The sequence below is a fragment of the Lactuca virosa genome, chromosome 5 (genome assembly GCF_052849685.1).
Source record: "Lactuca virosa cultivar CGN04683 chromosome 5, Lactuca_virosa_CGN04683_v6, whole genome shotgun sequence".
Taxonomy (NCBI): Eukaryota; Viridiplantae; Streptophyta; class Magnoliopsida; order Asterales; family Asteraceae; genus Lactuca; species Lactuca virosa.
The window spans coordinates 277540285-277555733 of record NC_136430.1 but is presented as its reverse complement, the minus strand read 5'-3'; positions in this window follow the sequence as shown (position 1 = coordinate 277555733).

Sequence of the window (15449 nt, the reverse complement as noted above, 5' to 3'; positions counted from 1 at the left end):
ATATATATATATATATATATATATATATATATATGGGAAAAGTTGATATACATTACAGCCTCACCTAAGCTTCGGTACTGAACCTCATGAAACTACATCGTATTATTAGCTAAGGATTTTCCTATAATAAAAACTACTATGTAATTTCCTAACAAATCGTATCCTTCCTAAAACACTAAGTGATTTCCTACAACAAGTTTTTTCCAAAAGATTTTCTTCTCGTTATTTTATATTGAGTAAAGAGTGAATTATATTGAATTACTTGTCGTTCTCGATTGATATGTAAATTAAAGGCTAATGGAAGAGAAAAATGCTATGGCAGATGTTATATTTACCAAGTGAAAACCGAACCGGATATATTTACTAAGTTAAAACCTAACCGGGTATATATATATATATATATATATATATATATATATATATATATATATATATATATATATATATAATGTGTGTGTGTGTGTACACACACACAAGTTCAATGGAGAGAACATGAAATATGTTTTATTCAGTGTATATTCATATTTTTTATGCAAGTACACATTGTAAAAAAATGTGCTAACGCATATGTAGAAAAAAAATTCTTGTTTTTTCAATTCTCTTTGTTGAGGTTGCTAATGTGAAATTTGGTTAAAAATTGAGTTCTCTCCCTAAATTTAGTTCTCTATTGATTATATATATATATATATATATATATATATATATATATATATATATATATATATATAGAGAGAGAGAGAGAGAGAGAGAGAGAAAGGGTAAGGTTATGGTGTTCATGGTAACTATTGTGTAGACGGATGGACCAATGAGAATTCGGGAAAAACAAATTTGGACCAATTATTTAATTAGAATTTTTCTAATAATATTGTAATTAATTAACTAAATTCTAAAAATAACTGATAGAAGTGTATTTCAGTCTTTTATGAGAGAATTATAAAAGGAAAAATCATATTTGTAGGGATTCTATCGAAAATCAAGGGTTTTTTTTTTTAAATAATATGAATGTATTCTAAAAGAATACAATTTGAAAGAATATGTTTATGAGTATCTTGAAAAATAACAACATTCGTAATAGATATTATGACCGAATACATATTTGTATTCGATTAGCTTCTTCAAATATAACAGATTATTAAATCATTTATAAAGAATAACAACATCTTTAAAGAATACTCATTTATTGTTAACATTATTATTCATGAATCAAGGTCCAAAAATAAACAAAAAGATACATTACAATTACATTCTATAAGAATACAATGTTTTAGAGTTAGTAATTCTCATAATCGGCATTCTTGAAAATCTCCATTCGACGATTATAGCTCCATCTCATATTCCATGTGTCGGTTACCATTGTTCATCTCCATCACACACACCATCATCCAACATTTAAGCCTTTGATCATCATGTTCCCCCTGGTTGGTTTGTTTCCAACGTATAAGCAATCAAGCCCACAAAAAGCTTCATTTCTAAGTAATAATTTGCCATTCTTGAAATCACCCCTAAGCTACTTCAAAATACGTTGGCATTCTGTGAGAATGACTTTCTGTGAGAGTGACATTATGTCAGATTGACTTTATGTGAAAATATACCTACAAGTAAGTGACACGTGCAAGAGAAAAACACCATGAGCATTAATTTCTTAAAGAACTTTGAAACAAGAACGGTTGAGTTAGAGGCAATAAGAATGATTAAGAATGAGAAAAAAAATTCGTGAGAATTAACATGCTCATTCTATGAGAATATAAATATTACATAAAACATCTATTGCTAAAATTGTATTCTATAAGAATGAATTCACTGAACCAATTCATTATGTAAGAATATGAATATTACAAGAATGCCACACTACCCTTACATAAAATCCTTGAAAGCAGGTATAAAAAAATAAAGTCTCTTCAATTTTTATGTTTGACCTAGCTAATGAACCTCGCTTGTATGAGGAACTACCATTATATGGTGTTTCAAAATTCTCAGAAATTAGGGCATCGATAAAAAAACAATAAAGACAATCGATTCTTGGAAATTATGCATATTTGTTTCCATGAATGAAAGTTATCAAGTTCAACGATTAACAGAAGCAACAAAAAAAAACAAAAAAAAATCAAAACTAAAAGAGGGAGAAGAAGTTATCAGATTAGTTTCATCAAACACCCAAAGAAATTACCTATATTTTGGACGTTGTTTTGAATGAGCAGCCAAATGTTTTCAAATATGCGAATTTAATCTTAGTGAAGGGGTCTTTCATAGATGGCGACACTGGAGGTGGAAGAGGAAAGCGCTGGAGGTGGAAGAGGGAGGCATTAGAGGTGGAAGACAAAACTGAAACGCAGAGAAGAAAGATAGCCCTATTCCTAGTAATTATTTTCTACACTTCGATTCAAGAAAGAAACAGAAGAAGGGCTCGATTCTCTTATTGTTGTTAGTGATCCAAACACGTTGAGGTTGAAGGAATGTCGTCCTCGGTGCTTGTGGCTGCTATTTCGAGGGGATCATCGGAGGCAAAGAGGATGACGGTGAAAATCGGGAAAAACATTGGAAAGGGGGAGAATCGATGCAGACATGATCGGTAATGGTGGGGTAGAGTTTTGGAGATGTAGAACGATGGAATTTAAGGAGAATTGGTCCAATATCTTAGGAATTATCTTAGGAATTTCCATATAAGCATGTGCATAGATTACTATTATACGATTTGATGATTTATTAATGATTTTATCAAAAATGTTTTTTTTTTAATTCATTTTTTTTAATATTAAAAACAAAATATTGCTTAAATTTCAGCAAAAATATTGCTTATATTTTGTTTCTAATATTTTTAGAAGTTTTTTTTTTAAATGCATTTTTTTGGTATATTCATATTTTTTTGTGCATGAACACATTTTAAAAAAAAATGTGCTTACCTATATGTAAAAAAAGAGTTCTATTTTTTGTAATTCTCTTAAATGAGGTTGCTAATGTGAAATTTGGTGTAAAACTGAATAGGTGCACATGCTATGAAAACGGACCCAATCTTTATATCTACAATAATAATCAGATTAGTAACATACATTTTAATGTAAACGATTATACTAAATCTTGAGTCTTTAAAATCTCCATGGAAAGCAAGCATCCAATAATGTGAATGCCTCTAATGGCTCACACCCAAAACTCTATAACACTAGAAATCAAGAAGAGTGAGAATGAGAAGTAAGAAATTCAGATTTAATCCTTCCAAGAGGCATAGCCACGATATTTTGATGCCATGGAGTGTTATTTATAGCTAGTGGATCTCCAGGATAAATCCTAATTTGAATAATTAAATAGTCAGATTTAATCTATTCAAGCTAGTTATTATCATCGGTTACCAGGAGGCTTCTTCAACCCTTCTGAACCCCTATGAAACCGTTTTCGATTTATGATGACTAAGTTCAGACTACAAATTAAACACATCAATTTAGTCTAGACTAGGCCTAGCACGTTAATGTCAACATCAAATCACCGAGGGTCCCAAAGAAATCGCTTTTCCTATTAAGGAAAAAAGGAACGAATAAAGTGCTACTACATAATGATAACTTTTACTCATCATTCCATGCATGGAACTACAATTTGTAACATCCATTTACAGTTGCACTTATGTAATACCAATGTACAACAGATTTGCAAACTACAACTTATGCATCTCCGCTTGAAGAATATAATATATTATCCTCTCAAAATTACTCGTGATAGAATCCAAGAAGTAATCCTTAAGCGAGCTCCTTGTTCCAATATTTAAAATCCTATTTAAATAGTCATGAGTATTAGCAGCTATCTCCATGACATGCCTAATCATAATGGTTAATCTAATAATACTACATGACATTCTTAATTCAGTACTAACTCCCAAGAGGACAAACGATTGTGGAGTTTCGAGCAACTTAATTATTCAGGAAGAGGGGATCTAAACATGCAAAAATGAAACATTATAATAAAATAATTGTCTATGGTATCATACTCTTTGAATATAAATAAATCCCCATTATTTAATCACCCTAACAATTACAGATTTCTTGATTGTATGAATGTTTCGGGTAATCGACTAACAACTAAACTTTCATCATTTTTCATTCCTATGCCCTTAACATGCACATATGGTTTCCTTTGGATACCACTATTGTGAATGAATCATCGGGAAGATACTCACTTCAAAACTATATCTCCATCCTCAAATCTATCTTGGATGTACTGGAATTTCCTCCATATATGCATTGACCCTTTGTGATCTCAAGGATCATTATTCAACATGAGTGCACCTTCAGAGAATAATTTTGATGGCAATTTGTTACTCAAAACAACTCTAAGGTAAATGATAAAGTTTTATAATCTAGTTACGCTCCTCAGTTACTTCACTTGCACTAATGTAGTCTTACTCACATTGTTGAGTCTACCCACATCTCCTACATGAAACCTTTCATCATACCGTACTTCCATTCAAGACGAATATCGATTTACACTATGAATCAGAGTCATCTCTGACATTCTTGTCATTATAGCTCTTTCTAAATCATGTTCTCTACTGTTTACAACCAACCAGTCCTTGGTATCTCTTAAATACCTTAAAATGTTCTTGAAAGTTGTCTACCAATTATTTCACACAAATTTCTGATACTCTCTCACAATGCTCAAGGCATCTAAGACATTAGAACAAGCAGAATTTATAGCATACATGATCGATCTTATATCTGAAGCATAAGGACCTCGACTCATCCTATCATTTTCATGACTAGAACAAAGGACTTTGAGATTTACTCAACACGCGACTATGATGCATTGGAACAATCCCTATCATATAACATTCTATGTTGAAACCTTTCAACACATCATTCAGGTATATTCTTTGTATGAGTCCTGCTAAAAATTTTATTTATACTTTGAGATTCGAAGACCAAGTATCAATGTCTCTTCCCCATTTCGATCATGGCAAAACAATTCCCGCGCTTTTGCACTTTTTGGTTTAGGGACAATGTTTTCCTATGAAAAGTACTGTCATCAATGTGTAATACCATGAAGGACCACGATGCTCCCACTAGTTTGACACGTGCTCAAGAATTATCTAGAATTCTAGAAAGACAATACTCTTTGACTCTTCTCATGAAAGCACAGATTCCTTTTCCACACGACGCTTGTCTAAATCTATAACTAGAATTCTAAGCTTACACACCTTGTTTGGGTACTTTTGTATGTTAAAATACTTTTAGGATATGTCATACATCCTTTGAAAGTTTCATGTTATGTGAATTCATTTAAACATACATCATACAATATCTTATAATAAAAGAAGGGAACAAAGATAACAAATAACCAAATAGACTTTTTCTCGGCTACTGGTGAGAATGTTTCCTCATAAGCAATTTCTTGAGTCTGAGTGAAAACCCCTTTTCACCATACTAGCTTTAAATGCATGTACATTCCTATCCACGTTAGTCTTCATATTTAATATCTAATTGCAATCCATTGTCACAAGACTAGTAAATGGATCAACCAATTTCAAACTTGGTTAGCCTTCATGGACTGAATTTCACAATCCTTACACCCTTTTGATTAGCAGCGCCAGGGCCCACTATCGCTTCCTAGTATCTATTAGGCCTATCCAGATTAACCAGTTTTATCACTAATCAATTTGACTCTTTCCATTAGATGAAACTCCTAAAACTTAGGAGGTGCACTAAATCTACTAGATATGCAAAGAGGTAAGGTAATGTCATTTGATTGAACTGGTGTTTCAGCTTCAATTTGAGAGTTAGCGCCAACTATTACTTCAATATCAGTAATATATTGAATTTATTCAAGCCCAATATGACTCGCTCTAACTTCTTGATATGTATATGCCCTTTCTCTCAAGAAACTTTCATTTGGAGATATATGCACCACATTATCATGGATCTTTAAAACAAATATCAAAAGTTTTTTTTGTGAATACCCGACAATGTACGACTTCCCATATGTTTATTCAAGTTGATCATTGGTTTCTTGTCTAACGAAAGACTTCACAACACGAGACCTAAAAGTGGGAAACTTTCTAGCTCCACATTTCATGAGGTGTCTTCAAAACCTACTTAGTCGGTTACAATATATATTATATATATATATATATATATATATATATATATATATATATATATATATATATATATATATATATATATATACATATATATATATATATATATATATATATATATATATAATACATATATATATACATATATTATATATATATATATATATATATATATATATATATATATATATATATATATATATATATATATATATATATATATATATATATATATATATATATATATATATGTGTGTGTGTGTGTGTAACAACCCGTTTCGAATCGTTTCATAATTCGGGGCTGTGACCCGAAGATCAGTTATCATGAGGCTTTGGGCCTAGGGGAAAGAGAGATATATACCCATTTGGACGTGGATAATGTAGATTAGGTGATCCGAGAGTTTGGTTTGTGTTTCGGAGCCCAAACGTATAACCATAAGGTGATAGTTCGGGCCTTTTATAAAATTTGGATCTAATTTCGTAAGGTTTTAAGGCAAGGGAGAGTTGATAGGATGGTAGATCTTCTCATTACCTTTCTGTGGATATAAAGAACGTCAAAATCGGAGTTGGCATGAATAAGTTATGACCATTTGAAGTTACATGGATTTAGGGTTAAGCCAAATACGCTCGACGTACAAGGGAGTACGTTGAGTGTACGAGGCTCGGATGATTGTGTTGGACCGCCTATGTACGCTGGGCATACAATCTATACGTTGGGCATACGCCAAACAGACCAAAACCCTATTTTTGGGTATCGGACCCAATTTAGACACCTTAATATCTTGGGAACCCTTATTATCTTCAGCCTCCACCTCTCCAAACCCTGAAAATGAAATCCTAATTGCTTTTTGAGTGTTTTGAGCTTGGAAGTGATCATGGAGAGGGTTTTTGGTAATCTTGAAGGAAGAAGAGCTCTTAAAAGTTGCATTGGTGTGGTTGAAGCCTGTGGATCTAGAATCATCACCAACTTAGAAAGCTTTTGGAGGTGTAAAGCTCTTAACTTGATGGTTCATTTTGATAGATATAGATAGGGCTTGATTTTGTTCTTTTTATGGTCTTTTAAGTCATGCATGAGAGTATGAGCTACTCCAGAAGTTGGTTATGGTAGATCATAGCACTTTTTAGGTCCCTTGTTCATAAAAATGCAATCTTGATATGTTATTTTGGACCATGCATGAGTTTGGGTTCTTGTTTTGGGGTTTTATTGAGTTTGGTTCCCACTAAGACATGCAAAAGTGTAATGTTGCCAACTTTACATGTTAAAACATCATTTAGGGTCATATCTGAGAATTTGACATAGTGGCTTAAGCGGTTAAGCAACTAATGGTGAGATGGGTTGGCTGTGGAATACGTTGGGCGTACCCAGCTCATACGCAGCACGTACTGGCCAAAGAGGTCATACATAGGGCATAAGTTTGAGTACGCCGGACGTACTCAGCAACCACTGACTTTTGTTGACTTTTAAGATTAGGGCCATATTTGGACTACTAGGGTTTTGGGCCTTGTTGGGCCACTAGTCTTTCTGACTTTGGGCCATTATTAGGCTTTGGGCCTTCTTGGATTTGGGCCATCATGGGCTTCGGGTATCATTTAGGAATTCGAGCGATATTAGGCTTTTGATGCCATTGGGTTGGGCCTCGGTTATTGGGACAAATAAGGAAAGGATAAATGGTCTTTTACCCTTGGAGTTTAGACAAATGAACCAGATTCCTATTTATGGATTATTGCCCAATTATTAATTAGGGTTTTATTTGATTGATTAGAGCGGGGATTTTCCAGATCAGCGGTCTGAGCGTTTATCTGATTTTCAGAAGTTTGAGGTGACTTTCCTCACTAGATCTATGGGACGAAGGCACCATTGTCGGACCATTGCTTGTTGTGTAGAATGTTAGATGCCTTGTGATAATTATATAAGAGACCAGTATCTAGACCCTGGAATTCGTATGAAAGACTGAGATCTAGTCCCTTGCAGCTATATAAAAGACTAGGATCTCGCCCATGACACTTGTATGCAAGACCGGGATTTGGCCCTCGGCACTGAATGGAAAGACCATGGTTTGGCCCATGGCAGGAAATGATTACATGACTATGATTTGGCCCATAGCATTTATTTTCTTTTATGTGTGGTATGTGGTACTTTGGGGGGAACTCACTAAGCTTTGTGCTTATGGTTTTATGGTTATGGTATCAGGTACTTCCGGTTCGAAAGGGAAGGGCCCGACTTGATCGTAGCACATCCACCCATGATTATATAACTATTTTTACTCTGATATACATTTGAATGATTGAAAATGATAAATTGTGTTTATGGTTGATTTAAAAATGAAAATTTTACCTTATAATTTTTTGGATTTTACAAGTTGGTATCTGAGCCTTGGTTTGAGGGATTCGAGCATACTCGTGGGTGTGTCTGAACTCAAACTGAGGATTTGGTAGATTTTTCATAAAATAAAAGCTTTATTTAAGGCTTTTATAATAATAGAAAGGGGTGTGGTGGGTGCAATTAGTCGAGCTCAAGTAAGTGATTCCCAGAATACCCATACATGTTTGTTATGATTTTATGTTATGATAATTGCATGCTAGATTAGTGCTAAGTATATGCTCAATATTTCATGCTAGGAGAGATGCCTTTATATTACTGATTATTTGAGCTTATGGAATTTCATGCTAGAATGGATTTTCAGATGGTTGGATGGATTGACGTGATATGTGATGCCTTGTAACCTAGGAGGATCGGATGCTATGGTAGATTTGGAAATCTGTATTGGTAGAAGTAATTGCTAAGCGTATGCTTTAAAAATTGTATACGGTTAATATCATATAGCCCTGGAATGATTGATTTGGCTTTATTTCTTATTCCTCGTTTGGTTGTGGTCCTAGGGTAGAGTCTTTTATTCGACAATCTATTTGATATTTTATTGTGTATAATTTGCATGCATAAGGCAACCGGTAGTGAGAGTGGAAGTTCCTAGCATGGGTCGTAGTAAGTGAGCTTTGTAGGTTCTTTGTTTGTTCTATGGCTTAGAGTGTTATTGCACGAATGTTGCTTGCTTTGTGCTTTGTGGGACTCTTAGTGATGTGAGTTATCTATTAAGTGAATGTGTCAAGTCACATGATGTGAAGGTTAAGTAATCTCAGAGTGATGGATTTGACTCTATTGCACAGCTCTCATTTGAGTCTAACCATTGTAGAGTTGAGTCTGTTACTTGAAGGATTATCTAATATTTATGGCATGGGATTATATTTATGAAGTAGTTAGCTAATATTAGTGGGATTTATTCGGCAGCTGATGGAAGGGGGAGGTCGGGAACCTAGGAGAGCCTAGGAAGTATTTTTAGCGGGTTCGGATACGTTGTTTAGCGAGTACTTGGACTACCAGTTTAAGAAGGTGACTTAGAGGATTCGGTATGATTCTCGAGGAAGATATGGATAGGTGTGGAAGGTAGTATTGAGCCCATACTACTTAAAGCACAGGATCCATACTCGAATCGAGTAGAGTCACGGAGAACCTAGGAAGCCTATGGATGAGGATTCCTTGGGCATCTTTTGATGATGTGTATGGTTGATTTTCAGTATGGTGATGAGCACTCATGGAGGAGGATCTGATTCAGGCTCAGGTATTGGTGTTGAGTTGATATATGAGCGGATGCGGGAATTTATCTCGTCGAATATCACCTACGGTATTTTGGAGCAAACTCCTGTGATGTTTGGTACCATCAAGGAAGGGATTATAGAAATCTTAGATGATCGTCTTGGAGCTTTTAGGGCCGAGATTGCGACAGGACAATTGGATGCTCATCGGGAGCTCAAGGCTTTTGGTGCCTTGGAATTTTTCAAGGAGAAGGACCCTATTGCTAGATCTTGCCAGGAGAGATCGAAGGTGGGGGTATTCATCATGCTTTCAGGGGGATAGATTTCGTGATTGGATTGACACTGAGATTTCGCAAACTTTACAAGAGGAGTTACCTGGCATTATTGGTCTTTTCACTGACAGATTGGTCGCCAAGTTCGAGGATCAGATGATGGTCGTTCAGGAAACTGATGGAATGGTCGAGGTGATTCGGGAGCGGGAGCTTGGTCTAGAGCAGCAACTGGGAAAGAGGAAGTAGACTCATGATCCAACTCTGCTAGCATCATTTGAGCAGTTTGATGTTGTCACGTGTGGTGCTAGAGATCTGATGGGCCACCACATTTGTTCTAAGGGTGTAGGAACTCATGAGCGTGCGCACGACAAGTCCAACTGCGGCAGGTGTGGGTGGAAGGTCCACTTTCGCCAAGAATGCACATTGGAGGTAGAATTATGTCATCGTTGTTATCAGCATGGTCACCTTAGGTCAAGTTGCCCATGGTTATCGATTGGGGAGGCTTAGACCCCATCATCCATGATTTTTCAGGGCGGGGAGCCAAAACTTAAGGACCTCGCAGGTATGTATTTTGTTCATGCATTTTAAATGCTTCTGCTTATGTAAGTGGGTGTTTAGACGTTAAGTTCGGTTTAGTCTAGTCCCTATCTAAGAGTCATAGTCCCTTGTGATCGCCTAGTTTATATTATCAAGAATTGTTCTATGCCATTTTTGCATAACTAGAGTTATGAATGGGATACATCTTGTTGAGTTGGATTTAGATGGTCAGGAAGTTTGTTGTGGGCCATTGGTGAAAACAATTCTGGGGTATCACTTGGGAGATTAGTGGACATATTAGCTTGATTAGTCAACAATGGAGTCCGAGTTCAGAGGTGTTGTGTCGCACAGTAGTGATGGAAGATGTTTATGGAATGACTTTGGGGTCCGATCACTACCCTTACTAGGGAAGGGGCGGTAGCAAGTGGATAATGATGGAGGTCACGTGGGCCTGTTCACACGCCAGAATTGACAAGGAATTTCTGAATCATATTGGTTGAAGACGGTTAGATTGCAGAGATCCTTCGGTGAGTGGGTAGTTGGATTGGTGATCCTTTTGTTCCGGTCAAGGGTTATAGTCTTGTCATGAGCAGTAATGACTTAAAGGTTTAGAGCTATATCAAGACAAGTGCTTGGGATTATTGGACTTGTTGAGATTTCGGGAAGTATTCATCTGGATATGGAATGTGTGTGTGATCGTTAAAATTGGTTAGTGGTGGAACGCTAGTTCCTGAGAGCTCACGTTGTCGATAATTTGAATTGTAAGGATGTCAGGCGGGTTGGAAACCTATCATTTTTTTTTTGAATTTGACAAGGTGTAGTCAAATCCAAGTGGGGGAGAACCGTTTGGATTTTGGGGATAGAATTAGGTGCGGAACTAGGAGGAGTTCCACATCCTAGACAAGTGGGAAGCCAGTCCAACTGGAAATTTGTATTGGGGTTGCACAAGGTTGGAGGCTCAGAACTTCCAGCGAAAGGTCGGTGCATTCGTTGTTATGCATAGCATATATGATTTTGGATCAAAGTTGAGGGTTGTGTTTGAGCCTTCCCGCCTGTCCTTGTCTGATTAAGGCTTTGGGGTTCTAAGCATAACCCAAGCACCGGGTTGGGGTGTAGTCGGAGTCAGGTTCGGCTCATAATGATTTTGGTGGGTATGGTAGATGAGATGTAAAAGCCATGGGTTGGGCTGATAGGTAGTTGTGGAAGTGTGGTAAGGCTACAAGGTAGCCGTAGCATACAAAAGGATGATAGGCTTCAGGGAAGTACCATAAGTCTGCGACGGGATCGTAGCGTACACACGAATGAGGTAGGCCATTATGGGAGCGGTCGTTGAATTAAGGAAAGATCAGTGCATGCCTGGGTTGAGGCAGATAGCATTTTCGGAGAACTTCTCTTGGTGTTGGTATGAGGATCGTTGGATTCAAAGCGAGGTTAGGCCTATATAATACTTGATTGGGTAAGACCCATGGGCGAGGCTCGTTCGATTGTGCAGTCTAGGTGAGGCCCGTTCGATTGTGCAGTCTGAGTGAGACCCGTGAGTGAGGCCCGTATGGTTATGATAGTACGGGTGAGACCCAATAGATATTGGGTGGGGCAAGGTATTGGGTTACGTTTAGACTGGGTCGACTATGTGGTTAGTGATTGGTATTCCTGTGATGTATAGGCTAGGGTAGCCTTTATCAGTTAGACTCTCATTGCGATCCTGGTCTATGGACCAGGTGTGAGATTGTCAGTCTTAGCATTGGATTGGGGATTTATATCTCAGTTTAGTGGAAGGTCGTCGTGGGATCAGAAGATTTTGTATATAACGCAAGTGTAAATCTTTGGATTTCGGAATATGAGTTATGCGTACCGGGTCGGCAAATGGTCAAGATTCGCATTGAGGTCGTCTTTGTATATATATAAAAGATATGTTTTCATCAGCAAGCTATGGTTAAGGACTCTGCCTGCCAAGGGTGTCAGTTGGATAATTCATGATCAAAAGGATGTTTTTCAGTTTAGATTACCAGTAAGAGGACCTAGTGATTGTGTTTCGGGATGGTCCTACCTGTGTGAGGTCAGGTAAAGTATGGATTTTCAGATTTACAGCAATGAGGTGCTGGTTGGTCAGTTAATGGATCAATGAGTTGCTTACCATTAGGGTGCATGAGTTCGGTTAAAATTTGGTTTCAATGGTAGCATTGAAGGGTCGTTAGGAGTTTGAGTCAACCTTTTCGGCGGATCGGGGATTCAAAAGGAAGGTCAGATCGTCTAGTTTTCAGGAGGGTGGAAATGAGTGATTTCGAGCACGAAATCTAATTTAAGTGGGGGTGAGTTGTAACACCCTGTTTCGAATCGTTTCATACTCAGGAGATGTGACCCGAAGATCAGTTATCATGAGGCTTTGGGCCTAGGTGGAAAAAGAGATATAGACCCCTTTAGATGTGTGTAATGTAGATTAGGTGATCCGAGAGTTCGGTTTGTGTTTTGGAGCCCAAGGGTATAACCGTAAGGTGATAGTTCGGGCCTTTTATGAAAGTTGGATTTATGTTCGAAAGGTTTTAACGGAAGGGAGAGTTGATAGGATTGTAGAGCTTCTCATTATCTTTCCATGGATATAAAGAACGTCAAAATCGGAGTTGGAACGAAGAAGTTATGACCATATGAAGTTACAAGGATTTAGAGTTAAGTCAAGTACGTCGGGTATACAAGGGAGTACGCTAAGCGTACGAGGATCGGATGATCGCGCTGGACCAACCACCTACGCTGGGCGTACAATCTATATGTTGGCCATACGCCAAACAGACTAAATCCCTAGTTTTGGGTCTTGGACCCTATTTAAACACCTTAACTTCTTGGGAACCCTTATTATCTTCAGCCTCCACCTCTCCAATCCCTGAGAACGAAACCCTAGTTGGTTTTTGAGTGTTTTGAGCTTGGAAGTGATCATGGAGAGGGTTTTTGGTAATCTTGAAGGCCCATGGAAGTTGCATTGGTGTAGTTGAAGCTTGTGGATCCAGAATCATCACCAACTTGGAATACTTTTGGAGGTATAAAGCTCTTAACTTGATGGTTCATTTTGATAGTGTAACATCCCGCTTAAAAAATAAAATAAATAAATACATAAATAAATAAATAAATAAATAATAAACCCTAATATCCCGAGATGTATTTTTATAATTTTCTTTTAGCCCTAAAATTCTGTAATAATTTATCAGAGTGTTAGCCACAAGGAGTTAAATGTTAAAAATTCTGGAAATCGGGGGTTAAAGTGTAACTTTCGGACAAGTTATGAATATAATTTTGGAAGTTGGGGGCTGTTTGGTAATTATTAGTCTTAATCTGAAAATGTTTTGTAGCAGGGGCGCTAAAAGTGAAAAAAAGGGAATTAAGTTTGAAAGATGGAGGAGGGACTAAATACTGACACCCCCTCCCTTGCCCTCTCGTCTTTTATACCATAATAACCCTAACCCTAATATTTTCTCAGTTGCCACCTTATCCCTCCTATCTCCAACAACCGTCATCGCCCATCGTTGCTGCTTAGAACCACCGAGCGACCACCGCTGCTCCTACTATCAGCGAAAACGAGGACCGACGCCGTGACAGTTGGGAAGGTCGGAAGAACATAAAACTCGTGGTTGCTATTGCCTTTCTTCGGTAAAGGTGCAACCCCTTCCCACCTTCTCCATTTTTTATTGTTGCTACACCGCGTCCCTCTGCCTCTGTTTTCGCCGCTCCTAGCAGCTGTCCCTTTTGTTGTCGTTTCTCCGACTGCCGCATGCCACCACGAGGGTGGCTGTGTTTGTGTGTATTTTCACGTGATTGGAAGTGAGTTGAAGTTGGTAGATTTCTTCATTACTACGGTGGTGACCTATGGATATATTGAGGTGAGTTTCGCCTCACTATACCCGTGGGTCTAAGGAACCAATGTCGGCCCACTAGTTTTGGTTATGTGTTAGTAGAGAGATATCTAGGGACTGTATGTAGTCATGTAGGATAAACTGAGGAATCTTGATCTAGGCTCTTTTACATGTTCCTTGTTTGGTAGTGGTTTCTAGAGTAGGATCACATGTCCGGGTGTCTGTCTCACCTCTGATTATATACGGTCATGCATTCCTTGGATTGTTGATATTTAGTATGCTACTATGTTGTAGTGATATGTGTGATCCGTATCCTGGTATCGAGTATGTTGTTATGTTGTGGTGATCTATTAGATATGTATCCTTTTATCGACTAGGTTGCGTTGTTGTAGTGATCTGTAGAGGTGTATGTTATATGTACTTGTTGGTTATCATTTGGTGGGATGCCCTAGGGACTGTTTGTGGTCATGTAGGATAGCTTGAGAACTCTTGATCTAGGCTTTCTTGCATGTTCCTTGTTTGGTTGTGGCTATAGAGTAGGATCATCTGTTCGGGTGGCTATCTCACCTCTGGTTACTTCTGGTTACGCATTTCATGAATTTTAGCTGGTAGTGGGATTGTATGTTGTGAGAGGGCTAGTAGGCGATAGTGAGCTGTATGATTGATGTTTGCCTGTATTATGTACCTACTTGATCATTGATTGTTTACATGTCGACATGTTTTATTTGGTTTGGGTTGAGGTGGTCCTACTTTGTGTTGTAGGCCAAGATACCTGGTGCAGGCTGGCTGCAAGCCGAAGGCACGGAGGCTCGAGATGAGCGGTTCGGTTGAGGTGGTGAGGCCAACAAACCTGGTATAGTTTTGCATTCCAGTCCGATGAGTGATTGGGCCCGTTGCTCGTTTATCTGTTTGGCTATGTGTGGTATTTTGGGGGAGACTCACTAAGCTTTATGCTTATCCAGTTGTTTATTGTTTCAGGTATCATCGGTGTCTATGGGAAGGCGAAGGCGGGAATGTACACACTCATCAGTAGCATTGAGGATTTCGCGTTTCTATGATACTTTGATTTTTAATAAATGTACTATGGAATAAACAATTTTCTTAATAATGGATTTATAAATTTGGAAGTTT